Source organism: Cyprinus carpio, chromosome A21, assembly GCF_018340385.1.
Source record: "Cyprinus carpio isolate SPL01 chromosome A21, ASM1834038v1, whole genome shotgun sequence".
Taxonomy (NCBI): Eukaryota; Metazoa; Chordata; class Actinopteri; order Cypriniformes; family Cyprinidae; genus Cyprinus; species Cyprinus carpio.
Window position 1 is genome coordinate 9,544,583 of NC_056592.1, and position 15,686 is coordinate 9,560,268.

Below are 15,686 nucleotides of genomic sequence, written 5' to 3' on the forward strand. Positions count from 1 at the left end.
TTAAATGTCTAAAAATTGTATAAAAATTGTATAAAATATATTGATTAATACAAATATGAAGTTATTATATTATGAAGTATTATATTAAAGTGCCCGTTATGGATTTTTGAAAATGACCTTTCATGCGGTGTGTAATGCAGTGTAGTTGTATGTGACTGTAAACTGTCTGCAAAGTTGTAAAGCTGAAAGTGCATCATTAATAAAGTCATTGTCTCTCAAAAGAAAGAGTCACTGGCAACTCTGAATCGCTTCAATGAGACGTTTAAAATTTGAATCCCATTTCCGTGAAGTTCACGTCATAAGTTACCACATTTGCATAATGCCCGCCTACGTTCTGCGTGGATGTCCCACGAAAACTTGAACCCCCTTTAAACGCTGTACCTTGTTTGTGTGGATATTAGTGATTGTGAAATGAAGCTTTGCGAAACACAGGCTTTCCCTCAACTGTATCGTAAAATGGTTCATTTCCATCAAAGAGAAAAAACGGTATCGCAAGCTCACTGAAACGCTAAATAAAAGCAGCATTGCAAAGAAATTAGTAGCTATAGCCATGGAAAATGTGTTTCAAAATCATTGCTTTTGCTCTGTTTCATTTATGTGTTGCAATTATTTATTTTGGTTTGCAAAGCTTCTTTTTTCAAGCAATACTTAATTATACCTTTCGCAATTCTTTATTTTTGTTGCAAAAAGCACATTTTTTTTTCTCAATTTTTTTATTTTCTTTTGCAAAACTATTTTCTTTTGCAATACAATTCTTTTGCATATATGTGTGCCATTGAATTGAGTTCATAGTAGTACAAATACAACAGACTGAGTCATCGGACCAATCAGATTGTTTGAGTGCTACATTTAAATGCATATAATAAGAAAATGAAAGTGTTTTTTGACCTTGCGTGCATGCAAACCTGTTGTTGTGGAATCCCAAAGCCAAATTATGAACCTTTCAAATAGCATAATACGGGCACTTTAAGCTTATTTAATATTAAAATTAATATTAAATAATAAATTACATTTCTTCTAATGAACTGTAACTACAATGCAAATCAGAGCCCCAGATTTCAGTATTAACTGTTGGTTTTCTGGTTATGAATTTATCAAATAAAGAGTCTGATTGTGTACATTTCTATTGTTGTAGTGGTCCTTAATGACATTGTTTTGTGCCCATCTTATCACATCCTTTATTTATGTTAACACTGATGCAAAGTGACTCTGGTTCCTTTTATTATTAATATGCGTATTCATCCATTTTATCACTGCAGCAGTACAGCTTCTTATAATGTTCCTCATGCCTCCTGATTGTTTCCTGGTTCAGAGGCCTTTATCTAGTCTTTGACCCGCGCTCTGGTTCAGCTCATCAGTGACGGCTTGGAGTGAAAAGAAAGAAATCTCTGCAGCAAACAAACTGCTCTGTTTTATTATGATGCCACCAACCCTAGCTTTGCAATGACTGCCATCGCCCTTTGCCTCAAAAAACAGCTCTATTTGAGTTACTGCTTGAAATCTTGAAATTGTGTTCTCCTAGTTGCATGTTGAGAAATAGGTTGGACTAGCCCAGATAATCTGATGTGATGTGTAGATTTTCAGGGAGGATTTCATCTCCAAAATGTGTATATATGTATATACATACTGCTGTGCTGATGGAATCTTAGTGTCTGCCATTTATATATATATATATATATATATATATATATTTTTAGATTTATATATATATATATATATATATATATATATATATATATATATATATATATATAGGTAATTTGCATTTCATTTCACACATAATTTGCAGTTAACAACATGTATTCTAGTATAAAGACGAACTGAATTGTTCTAACCCACTAAGATTCCACTGTGCTGATGGAATCTTAGTGTAAAGAAATATTTTTATATTATAACTTTAAGCAGTGATGAAAAGCCTATATCTTATGTAAGTGTTAATATACATTTGTCACGTACCCATGAAAATATTATTCTTTTATGTTTTGTTTTAAATCAAATATGAAATGCACTGACTTTTTATTTTTAATTAATTTTTTTACTTTTTGTGGTACTTGGGTCACAACTACTAGTCAAGTGTAAAATATGACACTTAACCAGTTTGAGAAGCACTGCTATACTGTAGACTTTGATGGAGGTGAACTCTTTCTTTCCAGAAAAGGGGAAAGTCATGCACCAATTATGTTCACCTTCTAGTTCCTATCTACTTAAGAATCTTAGAATAATCTGTGAAATTTTCCAGGAATATCCTATTCCTATCCTATCCTGAGCATAGCACAAAGAAATACATATTCGTGTGTAGGATGTTTTAAATAACAGCTCCGTCTGTGCTATCATTACAACAGTCACCTCTGGAGCGTCGGATATTCTATTGACAGATTTACAGGATTGAGGTCATTGTGTTTCTGGATTAAGCATTAGTTGATCTCTGCCCATGTGGGCCAAACATGGTGAATCTGCTCTTAACTTTATTCACTTCTGGTTTACACAGTATGTAATTGTGGTCAAAGGTAGTATGTTTAGCCAGTGTGTCTGCACTTTTTCAAGTACATTTCAAAGTGTTTATTTATTTATTATGAGAGGGTGTATGTTAGGACAACTTTTTAATTTTACAACTTTACGGAATTTACTCATAGATATAATCTTTTACAAGTCCAAAGACAGAAAAATATATAAATGATATAAAAGATTTAATATATATTTTCAGTGTTAGCTGAAGGCTTTACCACTGCATGATAAGACCATGACCAAACACACACACACACAAACACACACACACAAAATAAATAAAAAAATAAATAAAACAGTGGTTGTAAACATCCTGCCTCACTTCACACTTCACCAGTGTGTGCTGGAACCATCACTGACAATCTGATGAACAAGTGCAAAAGCACTGAGAGTGGAGGACTTGGCATCCTCTTACAGAGGAACTGTAACTGATGAAAGCAGCCGCAGTGGTGAGCTTCCACGAGTTGATGAGGGAGGATAGCAATAGTGAGGTGGTGCTGAATGACGATTGGTGGGATATCAGTTATTGAAAATAAAATGGGAGAACATGGCCTCTCATAAAAGATTACATGAAAACAATGAAAATAAAAGTAAAATTTTGTGTTGTGTAGTGTAGTGGATCAGGGTTGGTAACCAGAAGGTTGCTGATTTGATTGTGACTTGAGCAAAGCACTTAAACCCAGGTTGCCCCTCCTCACTTTTCAAAAATTCAGGGCTTTTACAACATAATGGGATAACAGAACATTTAAAGTTCATGCGATGTCATAGAAGCACATTTTAAAGTTGAAGAACCTCTATAGATTGCAATAATCTGGTTCCGGAAGTAAAAAATCCTATTCACTTTCTCTGTAGGGGAATTTAATGATAGCTCATAAAATGTTAAAGACAGACCTACTGTGAGCTATGAGGTTGTTAATCAATCGTACATTTTGTTAAAGCAATCAGTCCACATTATTTCAACTTTTTTTATATATATAATCATGTTCAAAAGTGGAATTCCCAGTGAATAATTACATCACCCAAGATTCTGCATAGAAATCTGAGAATCACAACAAGCAAATCATGGCTTTAAATCAATAGTTTAATATCTATCCATTCTTATTGAATGTCATTCGCAGTGTGCTTCATGGGATTCTAGCTCTTTTCATCACTAAAGCTGTTAAGTACACAATTGTACCTTCGATCTTTGTCCGTTTCTAAAATGCTTTTTGGTTTTGAATCCAAATTTATAATGTTGTGATTCACCTTGTAGCTGGTTGGTTCGGTTTATGGCTTATAACTAAGACTTCTTTAAAATTCCAACTGGAAAAATACTTTGAGAAGCAAGGCTGCTGAAAAAGTGGGCGGGCACTGTTGCATTCAATTAGGCTCTGTAGAAAACTTGATTCTGATTAGTCATTTGCGGCATCCAGTCATTTCCTAATATTCGCCATAGACCATGGCAATGCTGTATCTCAGGCTGCTCATTGGCTGTACATTAATTTGTCATATCAGATTGCAGACGTGCTCTCATTTCATATAAACGCAACTGGCACCATCTTATGTTTCAATTTTTCGATTGTAGTGAAAAAGACCTTAGAAGACTTAAGTAATAATATTACTGTAAAACTGTTTCGGCATTAATCTTGGGCTGATTGTTTTTGTACATTGTATTCATTTGGAAAGTGGGATAGAATCATTGCCTAGATAGATTAATTAAAGCCTAGATGAGCTGGTTCGCTTAAAGCAGTCGGATGGTTTTTAGAAGCTTTAGGTTGAGAAAAAGATCTGGAAGTGGTCATACAGTATGAATATTTGAAGAGAAGTCTGCTCTCTGCCCCAGTTTAAGATATTTAGAGGCTGTTGAACTGTTTTGGCTTGAAAGATTTTTACAGTGTATGAAATGTCTTTCCCAGAGCTACTGACAAACTCTGAGAAGAGCATTTAAAGTTCAACAAATCTCACTTGAAAGAACAGATTTTTTGAAAAGCATATGAAGTCAGCCTGTATTCACTTAGCCCCACACGTATTTAATCTATTTCTGTTTGCTGAGTCATCGGGTTGTGGTTTTTTGAGACTGTGCTTAGTGTTTTAGGAGGCTGTTAGAAAAAGCTGCAAATTTAAGCAGAAGCAGTTTCAAAACAGAATTAGCAAATCTTTAAAAGATTAAAAGCAAAGGGCTGGATATCTACAGTAAAGCTTTTACAGTAACACAACAGGAGGCCTGATGGTGCCCAATTCTCTGTAATTGCCAGAATGTGCTTTCAGCTCTTTGAGCAAAATTGTATCTAATTTGTCGAGGAACACATTACTGTTTTGCTCTAGTAGTCAAACATAATGCTGAAATGAATCAATATAAGGTAGAACTGTAGTAACGTTAAAACCAGTGCAAAAAGCTGCACTTTAGATACAACTGAAAAATAAGGGTTATCTGAAGTTTCATTAAAGGACTTCCTTAATATTCTGACTTGGCCGAACTCATTTCTACAATTGTCTGATATGAGGCAATGTAGTAAACGTGGAATTAACTTGTGTCTTGGGCTGTTTCATTTGAATAGAGGTGGTGGGTCTAAGGGATTAAGAAGAGTAGCTCAGGGCATGTGAAAAGACATAGAACTTCAAAGAATGAATGAACGAGGTGAAAGACTATCAAAAGGTTAGAAATTGTTGCTTTTAAATTCGGGAGGGGAATATATTTGGACATATTTTCTGTAGCAGCTTGTGCAATTTGTTTGAAGCCCGTCTTGTTTTGCGCCTGGCAAGTGCTGCTGCTTATCGCTTTGATCTGTGACAGCCAGTTATTTCTCTTCTGTTTCTGAGTGCTGTCACCTCGAGTCAGACTGCGAACCTACACATTGCTGTCTCAAACAAACATTAGGCCAGTTGTAAACACACGGTTCCCTCTCTTTTTGGTCTCTCGTAAACATAACTTCCCACTTTTTGCAATACCCCTTTTTTTCCTCACACTGACTTCCATCTGTCCTGTAAGAGAGAGCAGGGATTAATGAAACACTTTGGTTTATACTCATTTATTAAGAAAATCACTAAGACTAAAGCTTTGAAATTGTGCCTCAAACTGTCAGCAACCATTACCCATGTATAACTCGAGTCTGGAAAAGCTTAATTTAGACCAGCTCTCTTAAATTTAATATAAAGTTATGTTTCCAGCTCATTTTACTTCTTTAATGTGATGTGTTTTTGAGTTTTATTTTATGTTATATATATTAATTATTGATTTATTTCCAATGTGCTAATATGCTTATTCTAATGCACTAATATAATATTTCTAATATGCCAATTTGGTGCTGGAGATATTTCTTATTATCAATGTTGAAAACTGCTTAATATTTTTTTTTTTGTGGAACTGTGACACAATCTTGAATAGTCTTAAAAATTGTATAATAGTTTCCACAAAAAATATTAAGCAACGAAATAAATAAATAAATAAATAAATAAATAAAATAATAATAATAATAATATAATTATTATCATTATTAGTATTATTATTAAATAAATAAATGAAAACAAAATATATATATATATATATATATAATATATATATATATATATATATATATACATATACATAAACAAACAAACACATATATATACACATATACATACACATACATACATACATATACATATACATACATATACACACATATACATATATATACACATACATATATATATACACATATACACATATATATATATACATATACATATATATATATATATATATACATATACATATATATATATATACACACATATACACACATATACACATATATATATATATATATATATATACACACACACACACACACACACACACACACACATATACATTATATATATATATATATATACACACACACACACACACACACACACACACACACACACACATATACATAATAATTATATATATATATATATATATATTCAGCATTGATAATAACAACAACCGAGCACCAAAAATGATTTCTGAAGGATCGTGTGACATTGAAGAATGGAGGAATGCCGGCTGAAAATTCAACTTTGCTGTCACAGGAATAAATTATAAAAATATATTATAATAGACAACAATTTTTTGAAAATGTAATAATTCATAAAAATACAGTTGTACTGTATTTTTATCAAATAAAGCCTCAGTGAGCATAAGAGATTTCTTTAAAAATATTAAAACATCTTAATTTTTGACCAGTAGTGTACAGTATATTGATAATAAATCTATACTGAATGGCACAAAAAAAAAGAAAAAAAAAGAAAGAAGAAGAGCTAATCGGTTAAAACAATGTCTAAATAACTACTGGCTGCCATTATTCAGTAGCCTGCATGGCATAAGTGATGTCGTCGGAAAGGGGAAATCAGTTCAGAGAAAGAGCAAAGCACATTTTGATTAAAGATTATGAAGTCAACAGTTTGCTTTTTGGAAATAACATGCCCAGATGAATTGTTCACAAAAAGCCCAGGGACATGCATTAATAATGTAAATAATGTCATGTTAAAGGTGCTTAGCAACACAACATTCAGAATGAATTTGTTATTTCAAAAGGATTTTACATTCAAGATGATAAAATGAAATCTCAAATTATAAATCGCAGGAAGATTCCAACTCTTCATCAATCTTCATATACCTCGCTTTTGTTAATGATTATTAAATATACTGTGTGTGTGTGTGTGTGTGTGTGTGTGTGTGTGTGTATATATATATAATTCATCTGGCTTAAGAAGCCAGTAGTTTGGAGTGTGCAGGGAGAAGAAATATTGATATGACTACACAGATCAAACCAAGTATTAAAGAGCTGTCACATGAAACGGGAGCACCTGCTGCGAGAGGATGTTTGTGAAAACAGGAGGCCTGCAGAAAAGGGACAGGAGGGGGTTTAGGTGTTGACAGAATCCAGTGTTGACACAAACACTTATAAAGAATTCAACTCTTAACTCATGTTGTGCAGTCGTTCTGTGCTGGTTGCAAAACATCTCCTGTATCATGCTAAATGTGCCGTAGGCGGCAAATCTATCACACAACCGGCAATGATTTCACCTTTTTTTGGTGCACAGTACTGTACCTCAGTGTTACAAATGAGGGGGATTCTGCAAGCACCTTCTGTCTTTATGTTGAAAAGTTCTTAATTGTGCAGCTGCATTTAAAATAAAATAAAAAAAAGTCTTTCAAGAACAAAGACATCATATTATGAGAAGAATCTCATAATAGGCCTTCATATTATGAGAATAAAACTGAATATGATATGTTTTTGGTTCTGTATGTGCATTATTTAATTAAAATACAGGCATAACAATTTGGGTAGACATCTAATTGCATTATTATTATTATTATTATTATTATTATTATTATTTAATCAAATTATAAAAAAATCAATAAAGAAATATCACTATAATACTACTGAAATGTAAAGTATTTCATTATTATTATTATAATTTACTGTATATAATAATAAAAGTTATTATTTAATCAAATTATAAAAAATAAAAAAAACTAAAGAAATTTCTTTTTTAAAATGCTTCACTTATGTTGACTTTACCAAACTTGGGAAGATGTTTAGCACATGTCGCATTTTCAAATGCATGTTATAAGCGACTAAAACTCACAGCATTTGCGGAGATGGAGTTTGTGTGGAGCAGCGTTTACTGTGAATCGCTCAAAGACACTGAAAACACTGTTATCATGAGCGGCTCATCACAGCGCTTCACTCTGAAACAGTAGTTAATCATATCAGTGAAATCACCTAAATGAGGCTTCAGTTCTACATCCACTTTCATAAGAATTGTACCTTTGGACCACCTGAGTTAATGGGTATTTTTTACATAGCACAACCAAATTTAATAAGTGTGAAGTTATTGTTTTAGCGTGAGCAAGTGCTGGTTATACAGTTTTCTATAGACATCTACCTTTAGTTCAAGCTCAATGTGTATGACCTCTTCTCTCCTGCCTTAAACTTCTAGATGACATGACACATGCGTTTTCTGTCAGTGCCATTGCTGCCCCATACGGCCGAGGCCACTATCTGTCTGTGAAGCTGAGCAGATGATTTATGCCCCATTTATTGCAATGCATCCGTTCGCTGATTTTCCCATTAGAGCGGTTTCCAGCAGCACATGAAAAACGCATCTCCTCTCAGGTCTGTTTTTAGTACTTAATGCTTAAGATTCCCTCGTTTTCACAACATTAGAAATAGCCCAATCCTATAATGGCTAAATCGATGGCCGTCACTTCCTTGTCTTTGAAATCCCATCGTCATCTCTCCCCCATGTCAAAGGTTTGGTGGGTTTGGCCTCGAGCGCAGTGCTCGATCACTGACTGTCTTTCAGTTATCACTCCTCCCGGCTGCTCCACCGAGAGCACATTGTTTCTGCTGCACTGCAGGTCTGGTGTCATCTGCTGATCAATGAGCTGCCAGTTAAATGCTGGTGACACAGTTGGCATGACCATGGTCTCTCCAATGATATTCATTGTCTGTGTTTTACAGTATATCGCAAATAAGATAGAGTTAATTAACCTGCTAGTAAAGTCAATTAACAGTTCAAACTCGCTAGTAGTTTGAACCTGCTAGTAAAGTCAATTGACGGTTCAGCTTCAGCTCAAGTAGCTCATTCCTTAAAACTATCCACTATGATTAGATTATTTGAAGCAATACTTTAATATTTTATTCCAGTTTTTTGTATTAAAAAACATTGTTAGTGCATTGGTAATAGCTTGTGGTATTATTTTTTTGTTATCATTTCTCGCCTCCTCTTTGTGATGTCTGACAAATAGAATGAAATGAAAACCCATTAGTATATAAATGTTTTTGTCAGTGATTCCGTAGACAATATTCACTATTGTTGGTACATTACGGTCTAATTAAGGACTCTCACACTTCCACAAGACACAATCGTTTGACCTTGATGCTCTTTTCTTCTTTATGAGGTAATGACTGGCATTTGTAGTGCCGACTGGGAGGCTGTTCAAAAAGTGCACTCAAGAATAAGACTAAAAAGCAAGAACTGTTTTGCATAAACAGTATGATCAATCCATCAAGATAAAACCACTTCATTAGCATGCCATTATAATACCGGTGTCCCTTTTATAGGAAGCTATACATCAAGTGTGCATGCCATATGTTTGCTGCACATCGAATTTTGTACAGTGCTTTGAAAATCATCCATTTCATTCCCAGCTATTCTCTTGGTAGCACTCCAAGTAAAGAAATGAGGTGGTCTTCTTTGGCAGGCTTATGTGAAATGTGAAAATGAGACAGCTTGATGGCAATCAGTCTGAAGTGTTTGGTAGAAAATAAGCTGGACAGCGGGGCTGACGAGATGGATGTGGCATGTATAGGCATCTGTGGAAAGGCGATGACAATCAATGAGGCACCAGGGCTGGAGTCTCACACACTTGCCTCTCATTACAGGCTGCAGTGCGGCAGAGCCAGGAGCCGTCAGGAATCATACAGGATTGTGTCGGCTGATCAAGGGGGCCGTGCGCTGGGTTGGCCGCAGCGGGGGGTCTGCAGACTGAGGCGTCTGAAGTTATGACACCCTCTGGGGACACACAGACAGGTGTCTAACTGTCGCAGGAAGTTTGTGCGACAGCAGCCGAAGAAGGTGAAAGCTTTGCACTTGAGGAACCAGCGACGGTGTGTGAATAATGAAAGCGTTACAATGCCGTGGGTAAAATCTGTTTGTCTTAAAGACAGTACTAGGCCTTTTGAAGAAGTTTGAATAACATTATTTAATGAGCATAATTTAAATGTAAAAATTTCAAGGTGACTGAATACAACAGGCCGAATGGAGGCCTTTGCTTCTTTATTATTCCTCGTGCACGTCACTTACGACATCCACTTAAGATTCATACCCGGTTATGCGGAAACCATTTAAATGCATGGAATATGATGGCTGCAAGATGAAATGACAACTCTGAATGTGTCACATGATGGTCAATCAAATGTCACGGCAATCCTAATGGAACCCAATGGTTCTTCATCCGACAACCAGCACGTTTTTACTAAAGACACAGGACATACTTTTCACCTATATTTGGTCCTGTACATCACATGATTCTTCATGCAAATAGGCTAATTTCCGAATTTCAAAAGCATTCTAGCTTTTGAAAAGGGGTCTCACGCTGTCTTTTTCCATTTCTCTCTTCCTTTTTATCTTTTTAAGTCCCTTTCGCCATCTTATGCGTCTCTGTGCCTCCCTCTTTATGGACATCCGATCGTGATTTGTTCAGAAGTAGTTCAGACCATTAACTCATTTGAAATTCATCCTCTTTTCCTTTCACACTAACAAATTGCTATGAATGCAAAATTATACACCCAAATGCAAGAGGCAAAATAGCGTGGCTACAAAAATCAGCCTGCTGCTCAGTTATTTAGGTGGAGTCTGGGGAGTTTGTCAAGTGGATGTCATGAAATATTGTGAAAAGGTATTTAAATGAATGCAGCTACAAAGTGGATGGAACAGTTGGAGTATTTAAAATATCAGTGAGATGCTGTATTTCAGTTTTATTATGGTCATATTTACAAAACAAAGCCTGTTTTTTTAAATAATTATAGTAATTATTTTTAGCCTAAACACATCATTTAAATTATTTCTATCATAAACTCACCAAGGCTGCATTATTTGATCAAAAAGCAATAAAAACAGTAATACTGTGAAATATTATTAACTGTTGACTGTTTAAATATATATATTTAAATATGTTTTAAAATGACTGTTTAAAGCTAAATTTTAAGTAGCCATTTAAAAATGCAATTTCCCAAGTCCTGTGATGTAAGCAAAGCTACAATTTTAATTAGCCATTAATCCAAAGACCTGACTTGTAATAAACATGTCACCAACTGGAGGCAAGTGTAATCGTGAGGGCTATATAACCCAAGGGTGTATTTATTAAACAATGAAAGGAATGTAATAACAAAATACAAAACCAATGACAGGGAGTCAGGGGAATTGTATAATATTTGCTGCCAATATTTTAATGGTTAAATATTGTAACCATATTTTGGCAGGAGTTGTAAAACATAACCACCCTCAATACCCATGGATAATTAACGTGCCCTTGAGCAAGCTGCCCCACTGCTCCCCAGGCGTGGATGTACACGGTGGGTGTTGTTCACTTGTTCACTCTCACTGCTGTGTGTGTGCACTTGGATGGGTTAAATGCAGAGCACCAATTTCACCAAATGTCACCACTTTCACTTTTCACTTTCACTTTCACTTTTGAGAGCCACATATAAAGTTCATTAAATTATCTCTGTTGGAAATGCTGACCTGCTTTTATGCTCTGGCATTCATAATGTTTATAGTCACAAAGTTATGATGATGAAATCTTTCAAATCATTGCATGCAAATTTATATCATTCATTTGTAAGTTACTTTGAACAACACAGTTTGCTAAATGAATAAATGTAAATCTAAACACTAAGGGTATTTCTTACACATTGCCAGGCAATAATACAATAACACCTTCAGTTTTCTCATCAGCAATATGACATTTGCTCCATTAAATGTTACAGCATATACTGTATGCCACAGTCAAAGTTTATGGGGTGCAAGTTAGCCTATCCTGAAGCAAGTGCAGACAGAAACTGCTATGTATGTCATTGCTGTCATCATGCTCGGAGACCTTCCCTATTTGCTGTCTTAGTCTTGGACCAGTGTCTACAAAGGCCTAAGGGTTGCTGATGATTAACATAAGAACCTAAAATCTCCTCCCTCTGCATGCATCTGCCCTGGCTTCATTACCACCCATTTTTGTAGTAGGAACTTCCACCAACTCATGCATGCAGGCATCCCGCTGGGGAGCAGCAGCTTAAATGATCTGGATGCATGGTAATTAGGTTATTTTCTCCACTGTCAAACATGAGAGTGGCTGACAGGAAGCATAAAGGCAAGAAAACAAACAAGCACACACACACGCACACATAGGCTGTCAAACCTCAAAGGTATGCTTACAAATTAGTTGCATTTCAGAGGTAAATACTTTTGAGAACCTCATCGAGTGCATGAGAGAATTGAGTTGTGTCTGAGGAGTCTTTTTGCATAAGAGGAAGTTAGGCTTGCAAATTGAACTGAAAAAAAAAAAAAAAACCTTTTTGAATATTTCCATATATTTTTGGCCTAAATTGAACAAGTGAGTAAGAATACTGTCCTATGTTTCACTTTTCTGACATTGATGTACAACACTGAAGACAGAGCAATATGTTTCTGAGTTAAAGTATTCAGGGTTGCCCAATCCGGCTCTTGGAGTGCCAATATCTGGCAGATTTTTAGCTCTAACCAGCTTGCCTGGACATTTCTAGTGAATCTGAAGACCTTGATTAGCTGGTTAAGGTCTGTTTAATTAGGTTTGGACTGGCCCTCCAGCAAAACAGTTGGATACCCCTGAAGTATTTAAATAAAGGTCTCAGACTTAGTAAGTCTCATATTGTGTAAAAAAAAAAATATATATATATATATATATTCAGCTATTATATATATATTTTTCTTTTCATTTCAACCAGACAATATACTGTGCAAATCCATTTCCACCTCACAGAGAAAAAAAGGTAACTGTAAGCTATAAATGAGGAATTTAAATCACATAAAGATATTAAAACACAACTATGAGAAATATAAATAAGAGACAATTAATAATTGAGTACCAATAATAACTGATAATAATTGAGCACCAAATCAGCATATTTGAAGGATTTATAAAGACTGACACTAAAGAAATTCAGCTTTTCTATTACAGGAATAAGAAAAAAAAAAAATAGCGATTAAAATCACATTGTGAGATATTAAATCACAGTAATAAAAAAAGTGTCACAATTACATTTTTGTTTTGTTTTTGGTTTTTACTCAAGGAAATGGGCTTCCTAATAAACAATATGATGTAAAAAAAAAAAAAAAAAAAACTGAAGAATTCAGATCACTGATCAAATGATCAAACTTTTCATGGAGTTCATGTAGATCGAGTTCTGCGGTGTCATTAATGGGGTTCATCTAGTAACTGGTAAATTTTTTAATGACTTAAAAACTATATTAAAACAAAACTTTTTATTACAATTTTTATGCTACAGTAGTATCATTTAACATGCATATATATATATATATATATATATATATATATATATATATATATATATATATATATTATATATATATATATATATATATATATATATAATATATATATAGATATATATTATATATATAATATAAAAACCCTTTTAGCTGTTAGCACCCCACTGTGTCTACTCAGCCACTACGCTCTCTTAATATTCTCATCTGCTTCGGTTATTATAATAACCCATATCAGTGGACCACTAATTCAGATGCATTCTGTGCAGTGGATACTACCAAGCTCTTGTTAGGGATTTTTTATTTTTGTCTCTCTCCCATTTATGCAGTGCCTGGAACAGCAGTATCCAGCTTTCCAAAGGGTCATTCAGACTCAGAGGGTCTCCTACCGCAAAAGCCGGATTAGCTCTGACCTAATGAGTTGTGCAGGGCAGAGAGCTCCCGTCTGCTCCTCTAATCCACAGCCAAGGGAACGCCACTGCAACTGGCCCAGTAAGCACCACCCAACGGCAGCGTAAAGCTCTCAAACACAGCTTGAATACCTGTACACCTCATTATATGCCCGGCCTAACGTCTTTGTTTATTTCTGCGAGGCTATTATGGGAAATGCCACTGAAAATGTGTGACATTTACTAAATTTGTTTTCTTCCGCAGTGATAGCACAAAAGGCTAAAGACAAAGTTTTAAAATAATCCCTCGGAGGAATGTAGCATTAGAGGAGTAATACATCTGATATCAGCATTTGCATCTCATATGATATGAATACCAAAGAACTTGTACTGGTTTGTGTTTGATGCATGATCTGAGCTCTTTTGTCTAACCAACGTTTCAAAAAGCGAGCCAGCATTTGATACCACCGAGAGCAAAGAGGGGCGTTTAGTCCTCAGCAGAGTTGACCTTTTGTACCCTCCACATGCAACAATGCCCTGCCTGGCCACCAACCCCCCAAATACATTAATATTCTTTGTATGGAAACAAAGCCAACCTACAGTGTAGCCATCACACTGTTTTTAAAGACCAGTGGTACTCTTTGTTTCATATTCCACGGCAGGATATGGGCTGAGGTCGGGTCACCTCCGGCCTCACCCTCCGTCCGATACAGTCTGGAGCGCACTACCAATCAACTCTCTGCTTCACTGCACACACAAACATCCTCAAAAAATATCCATCTCCCCTCCTCAATCATCCCACAAATTTCAGTACAGCATTTGCTTGGGACACGGAATGGAGACGTGACAGGGTTGTGAATAACGGAGGCGTCCAATGTCCTGAAACTGCCTGAGAAACGAATGAGTGACTTGTTCGCCACTATATTGATCACGAGTGTCTAATCGTCCTTCATTGTAATAAAGAAAAGGGTCAAATGGTTTATTTGTTAACTCAAGATGACAAGACGAACTATCCTCTGTTGATTTATGAGATGATAATCATTTTAAAAATCACCCGGTGAGCTCATCGTTTCTGATCATTTTTCCTAATGCAGTACGTTCAGCCCACTCGCTCATTCTATTTAGCTGAAGCCTGCAAATTGCTTATCTAATTGAGTCCTACTCCGCTTTCCAGAAAACAGAGGCTTTATGCAGACAGTCAAGGACCGAGGCTGCAATCACAAAGACTCAAACTGGTGCGAATAACTAATTTCACTCATCCAGCTTTAGTTAAAAATCCACTCACGCAACAGAGCTTGGTCTCAGTTAAGGGACCATCTGCCGTTTCTTACCTTGTCTGAGTCGATCGGTAATTGCATGCTGTTTACGTCTGTCCCTGCACTGCTGGTGACCCCAGCCCCCACCCTAAGCACAGTCTGGATGGTCCTGCACTGCACTGATGATGATGATGATGATGGCCCAATCCCCTGTGATTAAACTGCATGAACATCTGCACATGCTCGCAATGTTAACAGCTCTCCTTCCATACCGGTTCTCCTTCTCCACCTTACAAGGCTAATGGCAACCAACCATTGTTTTGTTACTGTTAACAAAAAGAAAAATGTAAAATTAGTTTTCAATAACTGAAACAAAGCTGAAACAAAATAAAATAAGTGATAGATTATATTAAAAAAAATAAAAATGAACTTAACTGAAATTTAACTGAAGCTTAAGTGCTAAAATAAAATAAAA